Here is a 23,915-nt window from a genome sequence, read left to right on the forward strand (position 1 = left end):
TATATCGTTTTGACATATATTTACACATAATTATATTGATTTGATGTTCACAAGAACATCTACGATGAAAATGTATGTTGTTTATTTAGTGCCACAAAAAATAAATCTTTTCGGTTCTATTTGTGATGCTGACTAAAATAAAACCATGTTTTATATTTTAACAATTGCTTTATTAATTTATGGGTTAATTTCCCATATAACAATTTTATGTGTATAAAATGGGTCAGCCCATTGTAATATAGCACAACTCGTTGATTCATTTTTTTACACCTTACCTTGATCTATCTTTATCAACTGCTTCTTTTCTCTCAAATAAGATTAGTTTTTGTCTATTACGGAGTGTGAGAGCCTGCATGTATGCTTGATCTTCTTCCGAGAATATCAGCACTTTGACATATTTTTTATGGAATTTTGTAAAAATTCCATCCCAAGTCATTAAAATAGTATTATCATTGTTTATCACTTGTAAATTAAAGATATTTCATTTGATATAGTGACATACTCCCTATATACTATATTTTCAACTTCATATAAGTTGTCAAGGGTAGTTGAACCGATTTTAAACAACTTAATCATATTTTTTTTATCGTACAGAAAAATATTACATCTTTTTTGTTTTTTTAGCATATCTATTTTTATTCTAATTTCAACCTTTATTTATACATTAAAGTTCTTGTAGATCTCATGCACTGAGTGAGTTTAAATCTTTTGGGTTTTCTATATATTGTATCGTCTTGATAAGAGAAATAGAGACATCTTACAATTCGTATTGTGCCCACGCGTGTAATCATGACCAACATTTATGTATCATATTGCAAAGCGATCGAATGTTTTCATGGATACGTTACAAGTGCACATTTTAAACCTGCCGAAAAACACATTTCTGTCTTGAATAAAACAAATTTCCCTTCTTAAATTGGTTAAATCTTACAGTCTTTCTCCAACGTGATAATCCAATAATATCAAACATATCATTATCCTTGGCTGTAAAAGTTTTCGGTGTAATGTTTCACGTCTTGTTTTACACAATAAACTTTATTGCTGCTTTTTCTACTGTGTCTTGAGATCGGTGATGATGGCATGATGTTTTTTTATGTTATTCTCTAACATTACAAGATTTTTGTGTTATACTTTTCTACTTTTAATATTCCAGCATTCTTTATGGAACTTTTTTACTGTTTTAACGCAAATTTTATAGCTGTTAGATCATATTCTCCTCATATTTTTTACAAAAAGATATTTTATGCTAACTTATTATCATAAATTGTATTACAAAGGTTTATAATTGTTTTAAAAAATACACATACATTAAATAAAATAGTTATGCACAAAAACTTAAAATTGATAATTATCAAAATATAAAGTCTGCAATAGATATAATATGTATAGAAAAAACCCATGGAATGATAGATTTAAACACTAAAATAAATTTATAAATTTATATAAAAAATCAATTCCAATATTTAAATGACGTACAAAATGTTAATAAAATATAATCAAATTATTTTTGCTATGGGAGCGTTATTTAAAACAGTTTTTAATTTGGGACCATATAAAAAAACAATGCATTATATTTTCAAACGAATTCTAATACTGTAAAATCAAATGATTTCATAAAATATGATCATGATTCTATATTTGATTTCTAGATTCTAAAATAATGGATCAAAGGATTCTGCCCTAAACCATGCAACATATATGCATATAAGCTATAGTAAATTGAATAAAAAAAGATTATTTTAAATTTTTTACAAATTATATTTTTATATATTTAACCAATTAAGACCTTATATATGAAGATAAACGATTTTATCCTAAAGACTATATATCGCAATTCGCGAATACTATATGAAAAAGATGTGTATTATGATAAATGATGTATAAAAAGCCATTCACTTTATATTATTAATGCCAAAAATCTTTGAATGTTGTGTGAGATACTTGATTTAAAAATAAAGATTTTCAGTTCTGTCGTACGTCTGATACAAATCAAATATAGAATAAAACCTATTATTAAGCTATAGTTCTTTTAACTGTAAATTTAAGGTTTTTATGCTTGTATTTTTAATAGATACATCTGTTTTCTCAATTTTTTTAGGTCTTTAAATCTATAATTTTCACGGTTAATAAAACTGTCTAGTTCGTAATGCAATTATAGGTCTATAAATGTTATTTTTTGCTTTTAAAAGCCATAATCATAATAGAATACTGCGCTTGAAAAAAAAACAACGAAACTAGATTTCGGTCGACATATATAGATAAAAAAACGTGTATAAATTTATTGAATGCTCATATATTATGTTTTTTACACATAACTAAACTTTTTGAATTTTTACCGTTCTGAAAGTTCTATGTATGATTTTTTTCATATTTTTAGCTAATATTTTTCTTTGACAGATGATTAAATTACTAAGATATCAAATCGTGTCACACGAAAATATGCAAGATATGAAATTGTAAGATGTCTAAACCATTGTATACCTTCTTAAGTCGCAAAAATACGAATTTTTTATAAAATAAAAATTAACCTGCTTTAAAAAAGATAAGGCCATACCTATTCCGAAATATTGATCCTCCGATAATAAAGGAACATGAAGATTATGTAGCTATTACACAAGCGAAATGAAACGCAAAATATTTACAGTATTTTTAACTATTATCTTATAGTTTTTATTATTAAATATACTTTGAAAATTAAAATATTAAAAAAAACACAAAAATATCGATTTAAGTATGTTTGACATCTTTCAAGATTATCTATATCAATTTTTAAAACAAAATATAAAAGTTTAGAAAAATACAAAAATATCAATAAACGATTGGGGAAGACCATGCATCATGCTACATGAAAATATTCTGAAATTTAAAAGAAAAAATTTCAGCTACTATTATATGGTGATAAAGATTTTACAAAATTGGATTATTTTACTATAATGAAGTTTATTATAGAATATGCGAAAATTTTCGCATTTCACTAAGATCTGTAATATGAAAAATAATACAAAAGTCAATCATCACGAAAAATCAACACACAAAAACAATATACAAAATATGATAGAAAACATTTGAAATAAAATAAGCTCTAAATATTACTATTTTGTTTTTTAGCTAATAAAGATGAATTTAATAAAAATAAAGACTATTAAGCAAAAATAAGCAAAAATTACCTATTTATTTTAAGGTTAGTAATTCAATCCAAATATAATTTTCAACAGATAATATACTTCTGTAATAGTTTTTATTTATATTAGAATCAATGAAAATATAATTTTTTCCTATTTAAATACACTCTATTTGAATTAGACAAGATAATAGATAAATATTTTTATATTTTAATAAACACTTCTGTCATTGACATATTATTTGCATGTTTCTGTTTAGTAGTATACATAAAAAAGAACATTTATAGTAAAAGGTTATATTATTTACATTCTTTTCCATAATTGTTTAATATTATGAAAAAATGAACAAAATCATGCAAATTAATCAAAATTATATTTTAAAAATCAAATAAACACAAACACAAGATACAAAAACAATAGAACTTTATTTTTTACAAAAAATCTAAAAATGTTAAATAGAAAATGGACAGATGCAAAAACCAGTCTATAAAGAATTATATTTTATTCTATCTGTTTCTTTTATGTAATATAGAACTTAAATTTTTAACCCAAAGAAATTTAATTCACCCTAAATTGCATCAATTAACTTTATATGTATTTAAATAAAAATAGCTATCAGTTAGAAATAAAATTATATTTAGCAAAGAGATATCGTATTTCTACCAAGGGGCTGATTGAATATAACTACAAACGCGATACGAAAATAGCAATACTTTTTATTCGCTGGATAATAGAATCCATTGAAAAAGAACGTGCGAATGTTAATGGTCCTAAGAGTGCATTTTTCAACAAAGATTTCTAGGTTTTTTTGTTATGATAATGATGCAGGATACAGATGGTGGTATCGCTTTATTTTTATTGAAATATAATTTAAACATAAATAATGTAAATAGTAAGACGGTTCTAAATTTTTTTAATGCCCGTCTCTTTGATAAAAACCTTTCATAAAAAAGTTTATTGTGAATTTAATCGTTTAATTTTAGTGAATCAGCAATTATTGCACTTTAAGTAAATTTTCAATCCATTCTAAAAAAAATAAAGTCGAATTTTAAAATTTACAAATGATCATACGCTATCTATATTTCAAAAAACCACCAATTTACTGAGTATAGAAAACATCTAATTGACTTTATGCGTTAGTGCTTTAATTTTAAATATGCCATTTGATGTTTTTTATATAGTAATAGCGCATTTTGACACTTTCATGGATACAGATCTAAAAAAAAAATTTTAATATTTATTTATAGTTTTTATTGTCAATATTATTTATTTATATATTCTGTTATTAAAATAGACTTAACGTAATAATTTTTTATTCTGTACGCTATAATATTACATGCATAAAAATCTGCTAATGGAATCTTTAATATATTTGTTGTTTGCAGATGAGCTTATGAAAAATATCAAAAAAAATTTACAGTAAAATACAATATTCTCTTAAATAGCTTTTTTTCACGTCTTTGCCGTGTTCTTAGATTAGAACTCGCGAATTTTGTTGCATAATTTATTTGCTTCGCAAACATCCCTTTACACCAAACCACAGATACTCCATTAATATTATTTATATATAAAAAAAATTAATAATATTTCTTTCAAGATCGTAAAAAAAACATTAATTATATGTTTTAAATATAATGGTCCATTTTTTGTTCATCATATTATCCTATGATACACGATCTATATCCTAGAAGCATATAAAAATAAATTTATTTATTTTATTTTTATGGAAGCAAAATGTAAAAATTAACGTTCAAAAACGTCAAAATGAATTTTTGTATATATCTTTTACATTTTAACAATGTTTTTATGGTAAAATCCGAAAAAAATTACATTATATACAATATTCTATATTTTATTTTATTTAAAGTTACATTTTTTGAATTTTATTTTGTTTATATAAAGGCTTCTTGTCCTATATTAAACAGCAAAATCAACTTTAGATTTAGAAATAATTTCAAATGTAACTCTTAACTATAAAATCTGGAAGTATCATACATTTTACAAAAATTTACCCAAAATAAGTTTCATATTGCATACACTTATATAAGAAAACCGTTTATAATATAAATTCACAATAATTTAATCCGAGAGCCAGATTATCTCCATTATTAAATTTGAGGTGCAATAAAATTCATATTAGCTAGAAAATATCATCAATTGTATTTTATCGAGCTTTAAATAATATGCAATATAGAACACTAAACGAACTTCTATTTAAATTATTTGAGCTAGTCAACAAAAATTTCATAAAAAAACAAATAAACAGTATACCAAAAAGATTATACATTTAAATATTATGCGCTAAAAAATTGTTTTATATGCGTATTTTTTATATCTTTCGAGTTTCTATAATCTTTAAAACCATAATATATTAAATCGTGACAAGAAGCTGATGCAAAACGCATATTTTTACCAGCATAAACTCAAAGAAAAAATGCTTAATAAATTTATCAAAAAGCAAAACTTATGTATTCAATGAAATATCGGCTGTTAGAAAATTGCAAAAAAAGATAACAAATTGTCTTTTTACTATCTTTTATGTAGATTAATATGTAAAAATTGTTTAATACATAATAAATATATATTAATTCTATATTTATGACTTATAGCTGAAAAGTTAGAAGCATATAATAAGTTTGCAATATATATTTAAGTTCGAAAGTATTAAAATCTGTGTTATTCTTGATCTTAGAAACATGTGTATATACAATAGCCATAGATTTTTCCAAAAAAACTTTTAACTTTTATCTCTAAAATTTTATTTTTAGCTATGACTTCATTAACGCGTCAGAAAATCTTTTATCGGTGAAAAAATTCAAATATCGTAATAAAATCTTTTATTTATAAATATTGATAGATAAAGTTGAGACATTTTACAAAATTGATTAAAATATCATCACTAAAAAAAATTGTCAATTTAAAAGTATTTATTATTTATAAATACATAATACTCACATAATGACACATATATAAATTTTATGTTTGTTAGTTTGTAAACCTTCTTGGGTGTAAATTTATAGCAAGATGCCGTTTTTCTTATGTTTATGATATATTGTTATTATATTTAATGTAGCTTTATTATTTTTTTCTCTTTGCCATAAGTGTTGGATTTTTTCTTTACTTATTGTATATGGGAATAATGGTTTGATTTTAACTAGACCATTTTTTGCTGTGCGTTTCAAAAAAAAGTTTAATTATGAATTTGAAATATAATTTAGTTTATGTATGCACATACAACCAATGATTTTAAAGATGCTGATGTGCAGCACCAATTTACGAGCCTTGCCATCAACACGAAATAGCCTTCTTTTTACCATATATTATCTTCATATATTAGGTTTACCTATATGAAGAATTAAAGCCTAAAATTACAAATACTAGTAACAGAAACAAAAAATAAATTTCGGTGTTTTTTTTATAACTTTTTTTATTTTATTCTGTTTTTTACTGGTATATGCTATTTTATTGCGAATATTTATGCGAATTAATAGATTTATAGTGGGTTCAATTTCTGTGTAGCAATAATAAATCCATAAAAATCATTTTAAAACTTATATTTAACAAAGAAATGTTGCATTGTATAGACGCTTTTATAATTTAATAATCTTCATATATAATCTAAAAATAAAATTTGGTTCATAGAATAGGTTCTAATCGTTCCGCTATCATTAATGAGTATTTTAATACTTTTTCAATTGGTATAATATTGGCATTTAAAATTCATTCGACTACGTTGCAAGTAGTATACAATTATATATTTCAAATTATTTATTGAAATATGTTCGTTTTAGGCATTTTGGGCAAAACTTTTATGCTTTGAAAATCCAATTCAATATAATGGATATTTACATTTTTTTTATCATCGTAAAATATATTTCAAAAAAACTTCTCCAATAATACACTAAACCAAAATGCAAAAAAAAATTTCTATGACGTTTAGTTAGTTGTGAGTTCTTAGATAATGTAAGCTTTACTGTGAAATAACTGGGCTTTTTATGTATGATTTTTTTTAAAATATTATAGCTGTAAAAGAATCAATATACGTTTTTGTTTACTTTTTGAAAAATAGTTTGCATGCATGTAAGATATTCAGACTTATAATTTTTTTCTTATATAGTATATGTATAGAAACTCACAAATTTTGTTAAGAATTAAAAAGTAAGTTTTTTTTAGATATTATATTGATCATTATTTATGTGATAAAATGAATATTTTGGCGAAGATATAATATATGAAAAAATCTACTTGTAAATCTGAAAAAAAATATTTCTGCTATATACTTAGATTTTCTTTTTTAGACGCATTTCAGTCTGATAAAACATACTTGATTATTGTAATTACGAGCAAATATACCCCTAAAAAATCCTTCTTTGCGGTTTTTGGGCATAATTTAAATACAACTGCAACATATTAGTATTTTTCCATAAAATATCACATATTAAAGATTGTTTTCGCAGATATGAGCAAATCGTATCATATATGTAAACATGTAAAATTTTTGTATATATTCTTAATTAAAAGCATCGTAAAATCACAATATGAATTCTCTTTTCTTTTATAATAAATTAATTCACTTGGTTTCTCATCTGTTAGATTAATCTGGTTTACATTATGTTCTATGCGTTATAACCATTGAGAAATAATTGGCCAGTTTCATAATGTGACATTCTACGCTTATTTTTTGTCACAAGTGCAGCGCAGGAATACGAAATTATATTACTTTATATATTATATATGATTTTTTGGCCATCATGTCATTATGGGTTTGATATGTACCTTTATATTATATTGTTATAGATTTCGTAATAAATAGAACGCTATCATTTGTAAAACTATTATTCTTAGTTCTAGGTTTTATATTTTATTAGGCAAAGTGATTTATGTAAATTTTAAAAAATCATATTTAATATTGTAAATGTAACGTAAAAAAAAATCTGATTATAAAACAATGCAATAAAAATAATGTATATCAATATATATAAAGCTTCAATCTTCAAAGTCTTCATATGTATATTCATAAAATGATCAGTATCATAATAATTAAATATTTAAATCGAATTTACTTTATTTATTTATGTATCAATTCTATTACATATTATGAAGTTCGCTTTATACTAATAAAAACTATTTTCAACTGATGCGTCTCTCTGTTTTTCTCTTAGCACTTATTGTCACCCATAATCACCGTGGATCGAACCCTTTCTCATAGGCGGCAATCATTAATAAAGAGAGAATGTGATTCCATTTATGTTCATTGCTTATAGTCACAACCACACTATACATTAACCTACATCCTTCCTATCGGTGTGGAACCTTTTTCATTCTGGGGGCACAGTTTAACATCTTACACAGCAATCTTCTATTTCTCATGACTTGTCAATGCTTTTTGGTATATCTTTTATTGTTCTCTGGCCACCAACTTGAGTATTTATCTTTAGAGTAAATTTGTTTAAAATTAGTGGGGTGGGTGGAACCCGCGACCCTACACTGAAGTCATAATTATAAACCACTCAACTATACCACCCATAAAATATAGTTTCTTATATTTAACTATATAAATCAATAGGCTTTACATTTTATAAAGCAAAAAAAATGGGATTTATTATGCTGATTAACATAAGATTAATATGTTTTTTTTATATAAATTTGTTGAATTTTAGTTTTTATGATATTTGATGTACTGGCAATATTTTAATTTAACAAATTTCAAGTATAAACTTCATATGTAATATTTGCAAAATCGAACGTAGAACGAAAAACAAAGACAATATGTAAATAAAATAATGATAATTCTATGTAATTCATGATAAATGAACCGATTACATCTTGATTTTTTGAATTTCATATGTATTTACGTTTATAATTGCCATTAGCCGGTTATTTAATTACATTTGAATTTAGAAGAGTAATATTTTATATAGTATATTTGTTATGATAGACATGCCTTTTGCGTATAATTCTTACTTTTTGCAACCGAAATATGTATAAATTACACGTTCAGAATATAACATGCATATAGTTTGTTTTTTTTGTATTAAAAAATAAGTTATATAAGACTATTAATCTGCAAAAACAAAAATTGATATATTTAATAAGAAAGATTATTACTTATTTAATATTGACGTTTTTACGGTTTAATTATTAAAAAATACAATATGTATTGTATAATAATACAATTTATCGCACAACCTCACATTTTTATAGAGTATAAACCAGAATTATATCTATCTATGCATATTACATTCATATTACAAAATTTTTATGCAATTTTTCAATTTTTATCATTATATTTATAATTATATTTATAATTATATTTTATCGATTCTTATTAGAGAAAAGAAGAGCAGTTGATGATGAGGAACAAGGGAGGCTTCAAAAGAGGCATCGAAGAGTTGTGCAATATTACAATTGAGCTGACTACGTTAGAATAAATGAAGCAGATAAAGAGAAAATTAACCCTTAATTAAACAATTTAAACGATTAAATAATGCATTATAATATATATTCCATTTAAAAAAACGAAATAAATTCAATCAATATCTGTTTTAGAAAGAAAAGTCGTACAGATAAATTTTAAAACACCACAATAAATTTAATTTCAAGAAAAATATTTTTAAAAAGATCTTTAATATGCATAATGCTGTTATATTTTTAAGGTATAGAAAGGATATTTTTTTCTTGCTCTTTGAATTTTTTATCTTTATAAAAAATATCGAAATCGTGCATAAGTTGTATAATAAATATGCCAGCATTTCTTTCAAGGATAGTTTTAGCACACTTTAAACATCTTTTAGCGATTTCGTCATCAGATGCGTTTTGTTTTAAATTATAGTTCATGTTTAAATAACCAAAACATTGATCTAGAACATTTTCTAACGCCAATTCATCATTGGTTTCTACACGTTGTCTATATTGTTCATTAAAATTTTCTTTGGCTTTTGTTGCGATAACTAAATACTCATCTATTATAATATTGTTATTTCCAGGTGCAATAAATTCAAGCAGTTGTTTTATTTTCTTATTTAAATACTCCATAGAAAATTTATCATTATCATTTAAATCGCTGCAAAAGGGTTTTTGTGAGTTCGAAGGAAAAAATTTATCACATATATTGGGTGATTTATTCTTGGTGTTATCATTAATAATTGTACGCAGTTTCATCAATAGATCTTTGTAGAATGATTGAGTGTTGGGTATTGCGTCCCGAAAGTCTAATAAAACAAAATCTTCTTTTAAATCTTTTTCAGTATAATAGTCTTTTTTGCCGCGTAATAGCTCCAATAGATTTTCTAATGCTTCTTTTCCTATTTTTTTGCACTTGAATGGCTGTATTTCTTTTACATCACTAAATAATTTATAAAGAACACAATTTTTTCTACACGCATTGAGAATTCTATCACGAGTTCCCTTGTTCACAACCATCTCATATGCTTCAATTGAATGTATTTTATATTTATACAACGTTTTAAAAATTCTGTTGGAAGAACGGCATACAAGCTTTATAAAATTTTTCAATTTGTATAAATACAATTGCACCTCTTGATTTAAAGAACTAAAATTTTCTAACTCACTCAAAATGTTTTCTGGGACATTTAAATTTTTAGAATCAGTTGAATTTAATACATTTTTTGGAGGAATTTCCCATTTAATAAATTTTAAGAATTCCTTGATTAATTGTTCAATTGTAATGTCAATATTATCATTTCTTTGATTTATTTTGTTTGTTTCTGATAATATAGCGTTTAATTTATTAATAGAATCTGCATCGTATCCAAATCTATTTGCGAATTGTTGTTTTCCTACCTCTATGGGCTTTTCCTCGCACTTAGTCTCCTTTTTAAAGACTTTTCTATTCGATAAATGGGTTTTTTCGGTGGTAAAGAAGACATATTCTATTGGTTTATCAGCATCATTAAAATCCTGCGTATCCTTTGAATGTGGGATAATAAGAAAACGTAACACAAAAACAAAAACAAAAAAAATTGTCACGCCGATGATAATATATTTACGTTTCATTTAATTTAGCTTATAAATATTAAAATTATTTATATATAAATTTCTAGGGGTAGATAAGATAGTGATAAATTCTTAAGCTGTGAATTAGCCAATCGAAAACTTATCGACAAAGATAAAAGATTGCTGTTGACTAAAAAGCTATTTTTAAAGTATAGAACGAAATTAAAAATAGATATGATCATTTTAAATGCCATAATATCTAAAACGTCAAATTCGAGGGTAAATTGGCATATGATTATATAATCCTAATTCGAATTATTTCAAGCTAATTTAAATATATATTTGCTCTTTTAAGTTTATTCGTTGTTAATTTGAAAATGATTGCTATATAAACGAATTCGGCAAACCAAAAAAAAATCCCCTAGAATCTAAGAATATTATATATGGTAATTATAAATTTTTCGTGACCTACCTTCAAATTTAATATATATTGTGTGCAAATTTTACCAACACATATCGTATAGTGAATTTTAAAAATTATATCATCCTTCATATCGCCAAATGTACTTTTAAATACAGATAATTTTCTATAATAATTATGCTAAATAAAAATGTTTCTGGTGATTTATTTTTAGAACGCTTGTATTGAAAGATTTTATAAAATCTCGAATTCGATGATTAATCTTAAACCTAGGATCATCTTATGATTTCCTTTGAGGACTTGAGATAATAAATGTTTGTTGTACTAAATTTATTATAAAACACATTTAAAACGAAATAATTGCTTAAATTAAACATAAATTGTATAATAGATGGTTTAAATTTGTGAATTTAAAATGAAAAAAGCAAAAACAAAATGTTTGAAATAATTGCCCTTGGTTTGGTAAATATAATAATAAATTGAAAATTCCGCATGATGTAAAAAATATAAATAGTACTTGGAGGCAAACTAATCAAGAAAAGACAAAAAAGGGGCTATGGTGCAAATATAGAAATTATTTACATTATGCCATTTAAGTATGGTTTATCTTATTGGCCTATTATAATTAAAAATGGAAGTATATATATTGTGTGATATATGTCACATCATTTATGTGCAATAATGATATTGATATTGTTCGAATCCTTCTTTATTACTCTTTTTTTGTAAGAAAAAAGTTAATAACGCGTTTTAATAAGATTTTAAACTTTTTGAGACTTTCGATCTAGTAAAATTGTTAATTATACCATAAAAAATATTACAATATGGTGTTATTATAAAAAATATTTTTGTTTTTTGGTGTATGAATGTTTAAAATTTAATTTATCTTATGACACACAGATAATGATATTATGCTCAGTTATTTAGTGTATTAAACTCTACTAATTTTTTTATACGTTGTATATTATGAAAAACTTTTCATGGCGGCAACAATAAAATTCAATGTGAATAAGAATAACAGTTCAATATTTATAAATCATCATTAAATGCGCCAACTAATGATGCAATTTGTGCTGTTTTATTTTATCGTCGTAGAATATTTATAATTGATGGAATATCTGATTTGTTTGTGCATTATGAATACCTTTGTATATTTTATTTGGATTACTAATACGCCGAATATAATTCTTACCGTTTCATACCCTAAAATGTGTAATATTGTATTATACAGACAAATTAGAATTTTAAAATTTGACAGGTGTATTTTTAATATGTTTTTATGGTTACATTTTAAGATATTAATCACGTATAGCGTATTATAATATTTTGTTTGTACAGAAAAATTAAAAATCCTTATTTTTAATACCAAAGTATAAAATTATATCAATATATGTCGTTAAAATCTTTTTTTTTGTTATATTATAATAATGATGTACAATAAAAACTACTTTCCATATAATTATATAAATAAATAGGAAATTGACACTGTGGAAATTTCAAAGAAGATAGAAAATATAAATCAAGATTAACAAAAAAATGTGAATAAAAAGTTTGCGACTAATAGTTTTGCTAAAAATATAGTTAGAATAAATAATAATAACATATACTCCTTTTCTCTTGAATTATTTTAGTTATCTGATCGTTAGAGATTTCTTTACAATATAGTAAGTAAATTTTTCTAGGGACTCACATTAAATTCACCAAGCAATCAAAAATATATTGTATTTTATGGTCGAATTTCATCTTGAATTGCGTATTATTACGTATATACCAAAAATGTATTCCATTAAAAAACTATTTACATAAATTTTTAAGAACAAATATGTTATGCATTTAAATGAAATATTATAACGACAAAATTTTTAAATAATAAAAAAAATAATTTAGTTCATGGACAACTTCTTGTGACTGTTTAAAATATACCTTTTTGTTTATATGTATGTTATATACCATGTAGATTTATTACCGAGAACGAATTATTCATAGAATGTCATTAAAATTAAACCCTACGAAATTTAAAAATGAAATTTATTACATTAAAGATTTAAAAATAATTTTGTACGAGAATAATGAAATTTTTATATAGTATCATTAAGTTATAATTTTTTTTTATTGTGAGATATTTTACAACTAAAAATAAACTTCTTTTTTATGAACATGCCTTTCCATTTTTTTAGTCCTATATATAAATAGATGTGTATCATACCCTAAAACAATATACAATGTATAATATATCAAAATGCAGCACGAAAAAATATATATTTTCGATGCCGCGTTTTGTTTCTGATTTTCAATCGTTTTAATCATTAAGGAACTTGAATTATTTATAAATATAGAAAATAATAATCGATTTCTAAAAATCTGTCGCAAAATTAAATAATAGATCTTATGTTGAAAAGAATTAAAAGGTAATAGCATTATCTCAAATCCTTTTTTTTTTGAAAATTGTATTTTCAAGTAATTTGGCTTTTAGAAGTACAATAAAATCTAATTGATGATTCTGAGCAGAAGAAAAATAAAATTTTGCCATTTGAAAAGATGAAATGACTAGTTTTTGTCCCATGCAAGAATATATTTAATGACATTAAATGTTTTTTCTGATAATATGTAGTAATTTTAGGCTCAAAATCACGATAATATAAACATATGCTCCATAAAATATGTAATTATGTAAATATATATTGTTACTCTTATTGAATTATTAAAATTCTAATTTTTACTTTTAAGAAGAGAAACCATTTGTGGATATAATTATAAAAAGATAAAATCGTTATAATAGCCTCTATTACGTTTGTTTTTTATATATTTAAGACTCTTTCTGATACTCATAAAACTTAGTTTTATTTATATTCTATGAAATATATATTCTAGAATGTCTTATAGGTTGCCCGGGTATTTAAACACCATTAATATATTCGTTATTATATCCGCCAGGGTAATCTACGTGGTTCCATTATAAATTGATTATTTAATACGATTAATACAGATGTAAATACGTAATTTGTGGTAGATCGTAGTTAAAACCCTCTTCATACAAATAATGGCTATTTTTTCTTGCCCCTACCTATAAAAAATATAGTCAAGTTGATTTAGCTCTATAATTAGTGAATTTTTTAGAAAATGCTTATATGCACTGTGGCTATTAAACAAATATTCGCTAAGTCGCAATCTGCTATGTGGCTTATAAATCCTGTTGTGTAATTTACATTATATTTGCTTGAAGATGATTTGATTCTTAAATGATGTAAATTAAAGATTCTTTTTAAATATATAAAACATCGAACCATCGTAACTTACTTTATGAATCCAAATTTTATATATTATTAATTTTTTTCATAAGTCATTCCACTATGCTTACAATATAATAAAGTGTTCAAAAATTTTGAAATTGTCGCCGATTATTGTTTTTTTTACATTGGGTTTTATATTTTAAAATTTGCGACTTGCTTATTGTGTTCTAATTCAAATCTACTTAATCAATTTCAAGCAAAAATTAAAATACATATTATTCGGATAGGGCTAATACTTCTTGTACCCCACTCATAAATATAGCACTTAATATTTTTCTCTTTTTTCAATTCTTATTGTAGGTATAATTTTCTGTCAGCCTAATGTTGGTCTGTATGCTTCAGCTTTAGTGAGACCTTCTAATCACATGATATACTACAGATTTGAATTGATGATCGTGCTTTTAAATCCATGAAGCATGCACCTTTTAAATATGCATATATATTATGATGTTTTTTTCGGTTGGTAAATCATATTTTCTTCGTTGCTCAATTTAAACAATGGTCCGATAATATATGATATTTTGTTAGTTTATAAAAAAAATCATGTTTTGTTATATTGTTATCCTTTATATGTATCATTGTATATTAGGGTAAGTTATAGACATCATATTTTATTTACAATTGCAATGGTTTAAATTTGTTTTATTACATTTTATTGTTGAAATTAGAAAAAATGATTTGTCAAGTTCACCATATAAAATAACAATTACCCATAGATGTTAATTTTTATTTATGGGCTATATTTATAGTCGTAATTTTAGTTTTTGTTCTCAGGCACAGCTTGCTTGATACTCTGTACACACAGTGCATTTATACTTTCGGCTATCTTCTCCTCTCCACAGTCTTCTTCAATACCCCTCCTTCTTTCGAGACCTATTAATTCAAGGGTTTTTCTCAATCCCAATGTTTGAATATATGCCTCAACCTGGTTCGTGACATCTAGTTCCTTACAATTACCCATAGATTAAGTATAATTTATAATAAGGCGTGTTATATGCCCCATATGCTATTTAAAAAATATTTTTAAAATTAATTTAATAAAAAATAAAGAATAATTTTATTATATAAATTGTCTGTAATTTACGGGCCGAATACCCTGTAAAAATCACATCTACTAATGCAATAAATATCAAAATAAAATGATAAAAAAAAATTTATTTTATTTACTTATGTGCCAGGGCATTTTTTAATACAAGAATTTGGGTAGCTATCTTGTATATAATATAAAAATTACAAAATAAATATATGGGTAATTTATGATTTAATATCACAAGGTCGGAAAATTAAAGGCTTAGAATGATTAAAAGTATTTAGATACATAACATAAAGTTGTCAAAAAATAGACATAGTAAAATTTGTTTACAAAAATAAAGGAAATCTTATAATGGTTGTTTCATGGGTTTTATATACATTAATTTGCTTATACTTAGTCTACATCGAAAAAAGTGGGTTTTAATTCTCAGAGTTATAAAACAACATTCAAGCAAAACCTTTTCAATATCATAATATGCTTAACTGTATAAATACATCTATATATTTGTGATCTTTTTTTTACATAATAGCATTGGAATTTGATTTGATTATAACTTAATTATAAGTTTGTCTTTGAATATTTACATATGTCAAGCATATATCTATCCTTTAAATACATTGATTAATTTTTATACGTTTAATATTATTATACTATTTACTTTATATTATAAAACCAATTTACATGATAAAAAAATAAAATTACAAAGATTTTAACAATATAATCGATTTGGATTTTATAACGTATACAATCCATCAAAATTCATATATTTGGAGCTTAAAAAAATTGTAGTTTGTGATTTGAAACTATATTATCTTTTCTCGCTTAAGAAGAAGTTTTTATTTAAAATAATAAGAAAATAGTTTTTGTTAATCCGATTTGGATCAAAAATAAAAAGTTCGTGGGACATAAACTAAGATAGCAGCTATTATGAAATATAAAGCAGTACGTTTAAAAAAAGATCAAATCATAATTGAAAAATTATGGTTATATATAAATTTTAAAATGTAATGTACAATTTTCTTACCATTTATGATGCAAATAGTAGAAAAAATCGATAAATGCGTTTGAATTAAATTCTAGTAAACTACTAATATTGTGTTTGAAGTTGAAATATCAAATGAAAAAACCAAACAAAAATATGCGCAATGAAATATTTAGACTTTACATGCATTTGGTATCTATCAAATGTTGTCTGTTTCTATTTAGTCAAATATTTCTAGAATTCTTGATTAAATCAATATTTCATATAACATAGTATTTAAATATTGGATTGATATTTTTTCGTATTTAAATTATGTAACTATGTATTTATACCCACAAAAAAAAAATTATTGTTTCAGCTGTTATTAAAACAGAGAAAAACGTTATATTCATGTGAATTTTTTTTAGCAAAAATGTAATATCTAGTTTAACACAATTGTAAGATTAAATATATTTTCGAAAATTAATTTTCTTGTTTTTAAGTATTTTACAAGTAAATTGGCTAATGTAAAATAGAATTTACCCAATATAATGCAGAAATAAATGACGTATTAGATAGAAAAATGATGGTAAACAATACAAATTGGTATTCTTTCTTAGTTTTCTAAGTGTCAAATAAAATATACTTGTAATATTTAAAAATCTATGAAGACTATATGCTTTAAACAATTGTTTAAACTATCGTAAAAATTTATGTTTTTTGAAATCATAGAAGCCATGAAAACAATATAAAAGCAAACTTAGGAATTTTATGTCACACAAATAGACATTAATTCTATTGAGACATCTAAAAAACATTAAAATTGATTTTTTTATATTATACGGTTTAAATTGTCAAGACTATAAAGGTGTAACAAAAATAGAATCACTGGAAGAAATAAAAGTCAATCTTTGGATAAGGGATGTTTTAAACGAATTTCACACCACCTCCAACTTCGTAATAAACAAAGATTATATATAAAGAAAAATGAATTTAGACGTGGGCTATATAATATTAACTTATGGCTAATATAATTAATCCTCAGCTAAAACCTGATTAAAAGCAGTCAAAAAAGCATGCTAAGAAGTGCCTCAATGTGAAGTATACATAAATATAGGTTTAAACCTTCTCTTTTATTGTAATTTCCTAAAATAAATTTAATTCGATATCATCGACTGCTTCTAACTAAAGAATAAAAAAAGGTTATTTGTGTCTAATAAAGAGTAAATGCATTAAAAACCTTTTAATGGCAGGAAATATGCTATAATTGTTGTCTTTAAACATCTTAATTGATATCTAAATGAGAATATATAACCAATAATAAGTTACTTTCTGTAGTATAAGACGTAAATACGTTACCCGGTGAGTTTATAAAGTGCCCCTATTCTAATGAATTCAATAATCAATCTATTATCTGGCGATGGATAGCAATAGTATATTTGGGCATTTTTACACATATAAAAAACATTATAATCTCAAGTTGTCTCACTTTTTTAACAAGACGTTGCGACTGCGAGAAAAATAATAGGATTGAAACAAACTCAGTACAAGAGATCTGCGATTATAAACATGCAATAAAACAAGAAACAGAATTAGGAGAATATTCTAATAAATAAAAATTGATCATTTATTTTATATTATATTATGCTTTAAAGATTATACGATCACGTTGATTTAAATGATTATAACAGTCCTTGACAACTTTGCTCTAGTTGAGAATCAAATGTAGAAATATTAAACCTCAGCAAAGGAATTGTTTGTATTTATAAATCTAAAAAAAAAACAATACTGCATGTAATAAGTTGGGATCTTGTGGTTATAGAATTCCAAAAAAATATGTCAAGGAGCTGATAATCCCAACAAAAATAGAGTAGAGCAAGCTGCTCCTACACTACACAAGACACTTATACGTAATCATTTGACAGTGGAAGAGCAGTTGTTGAAGATAGATTTCATTTGTTCCATATCGGAAAGCTGAGATATTCTATTAAGCTATCTAAATCGTAAAGTTTAAATTCATTATAAGATTTAACTAATCCATATACTATTAAATATAAGTGTTTTTTATAATATAGTACCATATGCAGTGACTTGGGGTGGGGTGATCAGTAAATATCAAAAAAAATATGTTTAGGGGTTAAAAATCCCGGACGAAGTAGAAGCATAGATGCAAGCTCTCACACTCTACAAGACACTTGAACTCATCTAATTTGAGAGAATAAGAGCAGTTGAGGGAGATAGATCAGAAAAATGTGTCAAAAGATGCATCAAGGAGTTGTGAAATATTTCCAACACTCTGACCACGTCTAAAAAGATAAGATCAATAAAAAGAAAATTACAACATAAATAAATGTCTATTTAAAACAATATATAGTTATTCTAGAACTTAATATAACAGCCAATATTAGGAAGAACACAATTTTTAAAGAGAAACTAAGTTTTCTAACAAAATAACTGCTGAGTATCACCACTTGAATAAATGCTTCATCAAAAAAATAATATTTTAGAACTTAAGAGACAAATAGAACGATTCAGTGTATTCAGTGTATATTATAGAAAATTTATGATAGAAACGCCAAATTATAATTCATTAAATTGTAAACAAAAAAAAACAGACAATACACATATGAAACATATCATTTTGATCGGATTTGCTTGTGGAATAAAACTATCTTAATCAGAACCTATAAAAACATAGACGTATATGTTTTTGGTGTTGCATGTAGTCAAAAGTATACAGATATAAAAATACAAATCTAAATATAATACTGCTTTTGAAAATTTTATATTTATTAAATTTCTGACTTTTAACAATTTCTCAGATTTCGGCATAAAACCATACAATATAAATACAGATAACCTGCTATTATAAAATATAACTTTTTTATATCATTTTAGCACTTAAAACATATTTTAAAGCTTTTTTCAAAATCATTTTCTAAGAAAGTAAAGATTTCGCCATTAATTATTATTTCTACAAATTAAGAAATATTCGATATATTAGCATTCTAAGATAGGCGCACAGAATCTATATAATAAGAGATACATAAATGTAAATGTTGTAAGAAATCTCACGGAATATATTGCGGTATTATTTAAGATATAAATTCATAGATCCGTCAGTTCGTTTGGTACTTGATAAATATTTTATCTGTTCATTTTATATATAAAGTTGTTAGGAAAAAAACATCAGAAATGAAATCTAATATAATCGAGACGTTTTGGATTATAAATAGCCTCTATAGCACACTCTCAATTGCGGGTCTACATAAAAACAGTTTTTTACTTGTATAGTCAATCATCGTCTGATATTTCTATGCTAGATTGGATAAAATTACATATTTTCAAATTTGGATCAGCTATATTATTAAAATATAGTAATTTCATGCATGATAAAAATGTATATTTAACTTTGATTGAATAGGGGATAAGGAAATATATAAACTTATATATAATTTGTAAGTTCATATATCTACTACATGCATTTTTGTGCATCTTTTGTTTCATTCCAGATAATAAGGATCAAACATACAGGCAATGGTATACGAAAATATAAATATTGAACTAATCGCTAAATATAAACATGATCAGACGAACCAGTATTAACGTGTCTTATAATTAAAGCACAAACCTTTATATAAAATAAATGTGTACTTTTCTGAAAAAAAAATATGATTAAAACCATATTAAAATGCTATTTTGTGTCTTCAATATACACATTATTCAAAAAAGCTATTACTATACCAAGAAAAAAGGAGAAATTATTTATATAAATTTTTTTTATTGTTTTATGTATTTAATAGTACCATTGACTCCAATAAAATAAATATAAAAATTTTTAAGTTAGAATGTGTTTGAAAAAAAAAATCTACTAATTTATATAAAAAAAAGGTAATTTATAGCGAAAACTACTGGTAAAAGTCATACTAACTACTATTCCAGAATACACATCACTAAGAACAAACTTAATTGTGACCATATTTTTTTTTAAAGTATTAAACATTTTCTCGATATGATAACAATAATATTATATATATTATGTTTTATATTATGGATTTTACAGTATCACAGCGATATTTATAATGTATGTGGGCTGAATTTGCATTTAATTTTTTTTTAAATCAATATTTATAATTTTTTAAATTGGTCATAAAAACCTTAAAAAAAGGATTTTGAGAAATTTCGATTTCACTACATGGTATATATGCTATATAATAATTTTTTTGACTGGTTTAATTCTATAAAAAAAATTAAATTTTACAATGAGTTTATATGTGGAAATCAGTCTGGCGTTTTTTATTCACGAATCTGTTTAAGAAGTCTTTAATTTGAAAAAGGGTATTCAATAAGTGTGATAAATTATCTACAATTGTTTCGTTTTTCAATACTAGCTACAAATAAAAAAAGTATGATGGATTTTTATATTTTTTTATCTATCAATTTTTATGCAAAAATAAATCTTTTATACGTTCTAAATTTCTAAAGCAAGAAAAAATTACAGTTCATGATGAAATTTTACATAGTATTTCAATCTATTGACGGTGAATTTTATAATATGTAAATATCTAGTAGCTAAATACAAACTATTTCTCATAAATGTGTCTTAGAAATCAAATAATAATACAATATTTGTAAAATCAAGAGGATTTGTTAATTCAAAAAAAAAATATTAATTTATTTTATAATCGAAAAAAATACACAAATTTACGCATTTTTTGAATATTAAGCTCTTCTTTGGATTTCTATGTGATATAGAATATAACTTAAATATAAGAAATTTTTATATGAATATAAAGACACTTCAAAAATTAATTACGATTAAGAGCTCTAGAAACTTGTTAGTAGGCCTATAATTACATTTTAAAGCAATTTAAATTAATTTATCATACCATTATTCAGATTTCTCTCTATGATTTTGTTGTATTATCATTATAAGCTCTTTTTTTTTGTGATGCAATATACCAGTATAGCAAATAAAAATATTTAAATTAAATACTATAGTTAATCTGCGCAGTTTATTCATATACTCTATCAGTCTTTTTATTTTTTATATAGCTTATATTGTAATTTTTAATATTTTAAGATTTCCCATTCCAAAAAAAACTTTATTTCTATATGCGATAATTCTGTGTTGTATATTATGGGCCTCAAATCATAAATTTAAAAATAAATTAAAAAAGTATTACCCGTCCAAGATAAAAGCAAATATAGCTACTAAGCAAAATTTTATGAAGCTTAGGTTTAAGCGATACAGTTAATATTTCTAAGGATACCTGCAGTCAAAAGAATTTTTCGATTTTAAAATACGGTTGATTGGCGCAGACACAGCGTAAATAAATTTCTTCTGACACATTAAATCGACGCATAATATTGTTTTGAAGTTTATTTTCCTGTAGTTGTAGTTAATTTAGCGTAGTTTATGTTGTTTATCTTTTAAACATTGATTACACCTTCAACTTCTGTATGTTGAAAATAGATCTGATTAAAATCAATTTGCTTTTATCAAACAAAATCGTCTAATTTCATACGCAAAAATAATCTAGATTAAGCTTCAAATTAAAAATTTGAGCATTTACTTTATTTATTAAAATTTGGTTCATAGTTTAATGAATTTTAGAAAAAAAAATATTACAAAATACTGTATTTGAAGCTTGTGAATTGAGAAATTATATATTTGGTGAGTTTAATAATTGTGCCCTTTTTTAAATACAAGTGAATCAAGATACTGTTCAAATATTTGCATTTATTTTCTATTTATATAAATCTTGGATCCCTTTAAATCAATTTATAAAATTAAAATATATTTTTTTAGCAAATTTTAATGTGCATGGAATAACATAATAAAAATAACTTATTGTGATAAAACCTATTTATCGTGTTTTCCATATAGAAATGTGGATGAAGATATCGAATAAATGTTTTAATCAATTATAATTCACCAAAATTTGTTGTTAGTATGTAATCAGAAACTAATTGAGACTTAATTCGGAGTTTTCAGCTTTCTTTAAGATATTTTGTGCATATTTGGTTTTTTCTTTTATGTCAATTTAAGGGTTAAAAATGGATTTTCTACAGAATGACGTTACTTTATTTTTCTATAATTCTAAAACAAATTTATATGCATCACTAACAGCAATTAATCCATAAAATATAATTCTTTGTTTGTTATAGCCATTTTTTGTTTTATTCAAAATTTTCTTTTTGAAATATTGATATACATAACATGGTTGTCAATTGATCGTCTATTTGTTTTTTTTGTATAGGATTACTTAATATGCATATTATTGTCAAATGAATTCAGCAAAAGCAAAATAAAATAAATTGCGCATTTTTTCATGCCATAAGATCTAAAGAATTTTTTGTTGCAAATACTGCAGAGCTGCGTAATATAGCAAAAAAACACGAAATTATCTAAGAAAAACATGCATCTTCCTCCTTTATTTACAAAAATCTTTATGTTTTTTAGGGCTAGAGTCCAAGATATAAAGGTAAGAATTAAATGTGCTTTTGCCAAGAAAATCTTAAAAAATATTTTTTATTTTTGTATGTCTCTCATTTTATAATCCTTTTTTAACAATGGAATTTCTATTTAAGGTAAAATATACAAATTTAAATTTTTTAGAGTAAGAAAAATACCAGTAAAAATAAACCTTTATCTTTCTTCTATGTATTAAATGTGCAGAGCTCAAATACTTGCATTTGATAAAAAAGATCAAAGTAATTACTATAGTTTAAAATATTCAATATTTGCGTTTTAAAACAATAAAAAGTATGTTTTTATTTTGATATATTTTCAAATTTGCCGAAATATCGCATAACTAAAAAGAAAACTGAAAATAATAGAAAAGAAAACATCCGTAATAAAATTTTTATTGTGTTTTTCTGTAAAAATATGCATTTAATTAATCATCAAAATTTCTTTTGGATATATATATATCTTAATTAAGACAGCTAAATTTTTGTTTTACATTTTTTTTATCGTGAAAAAATTACAGCCTCATTTTATTGGCTTAAGTAAACAAAATAAGTTTTATACTCAAAGAAATGCATTTTATATAAATTATTTTATTTCCGATAATAATTTACATGTAAATCCATTAAAAATGTTATATTAAGCTAATCTAAAATATAT

This window comes from Rhyacophila brunnea, unplaced genomic scaffold (assembly GCF_057557595.1).
Source record: "Rhyacophila brunnea isolate RB1 unplaced genomic scaffold, BYU_Rbru_1.0 scaffold_112, whole genome shotgun sequence".
NCBI lineage: Eukaryota > Metazoa > Arthropoda > Insecta > Trichoptera > Rhyacophilidae > Rhyacophila > Rhyacophila brunnea.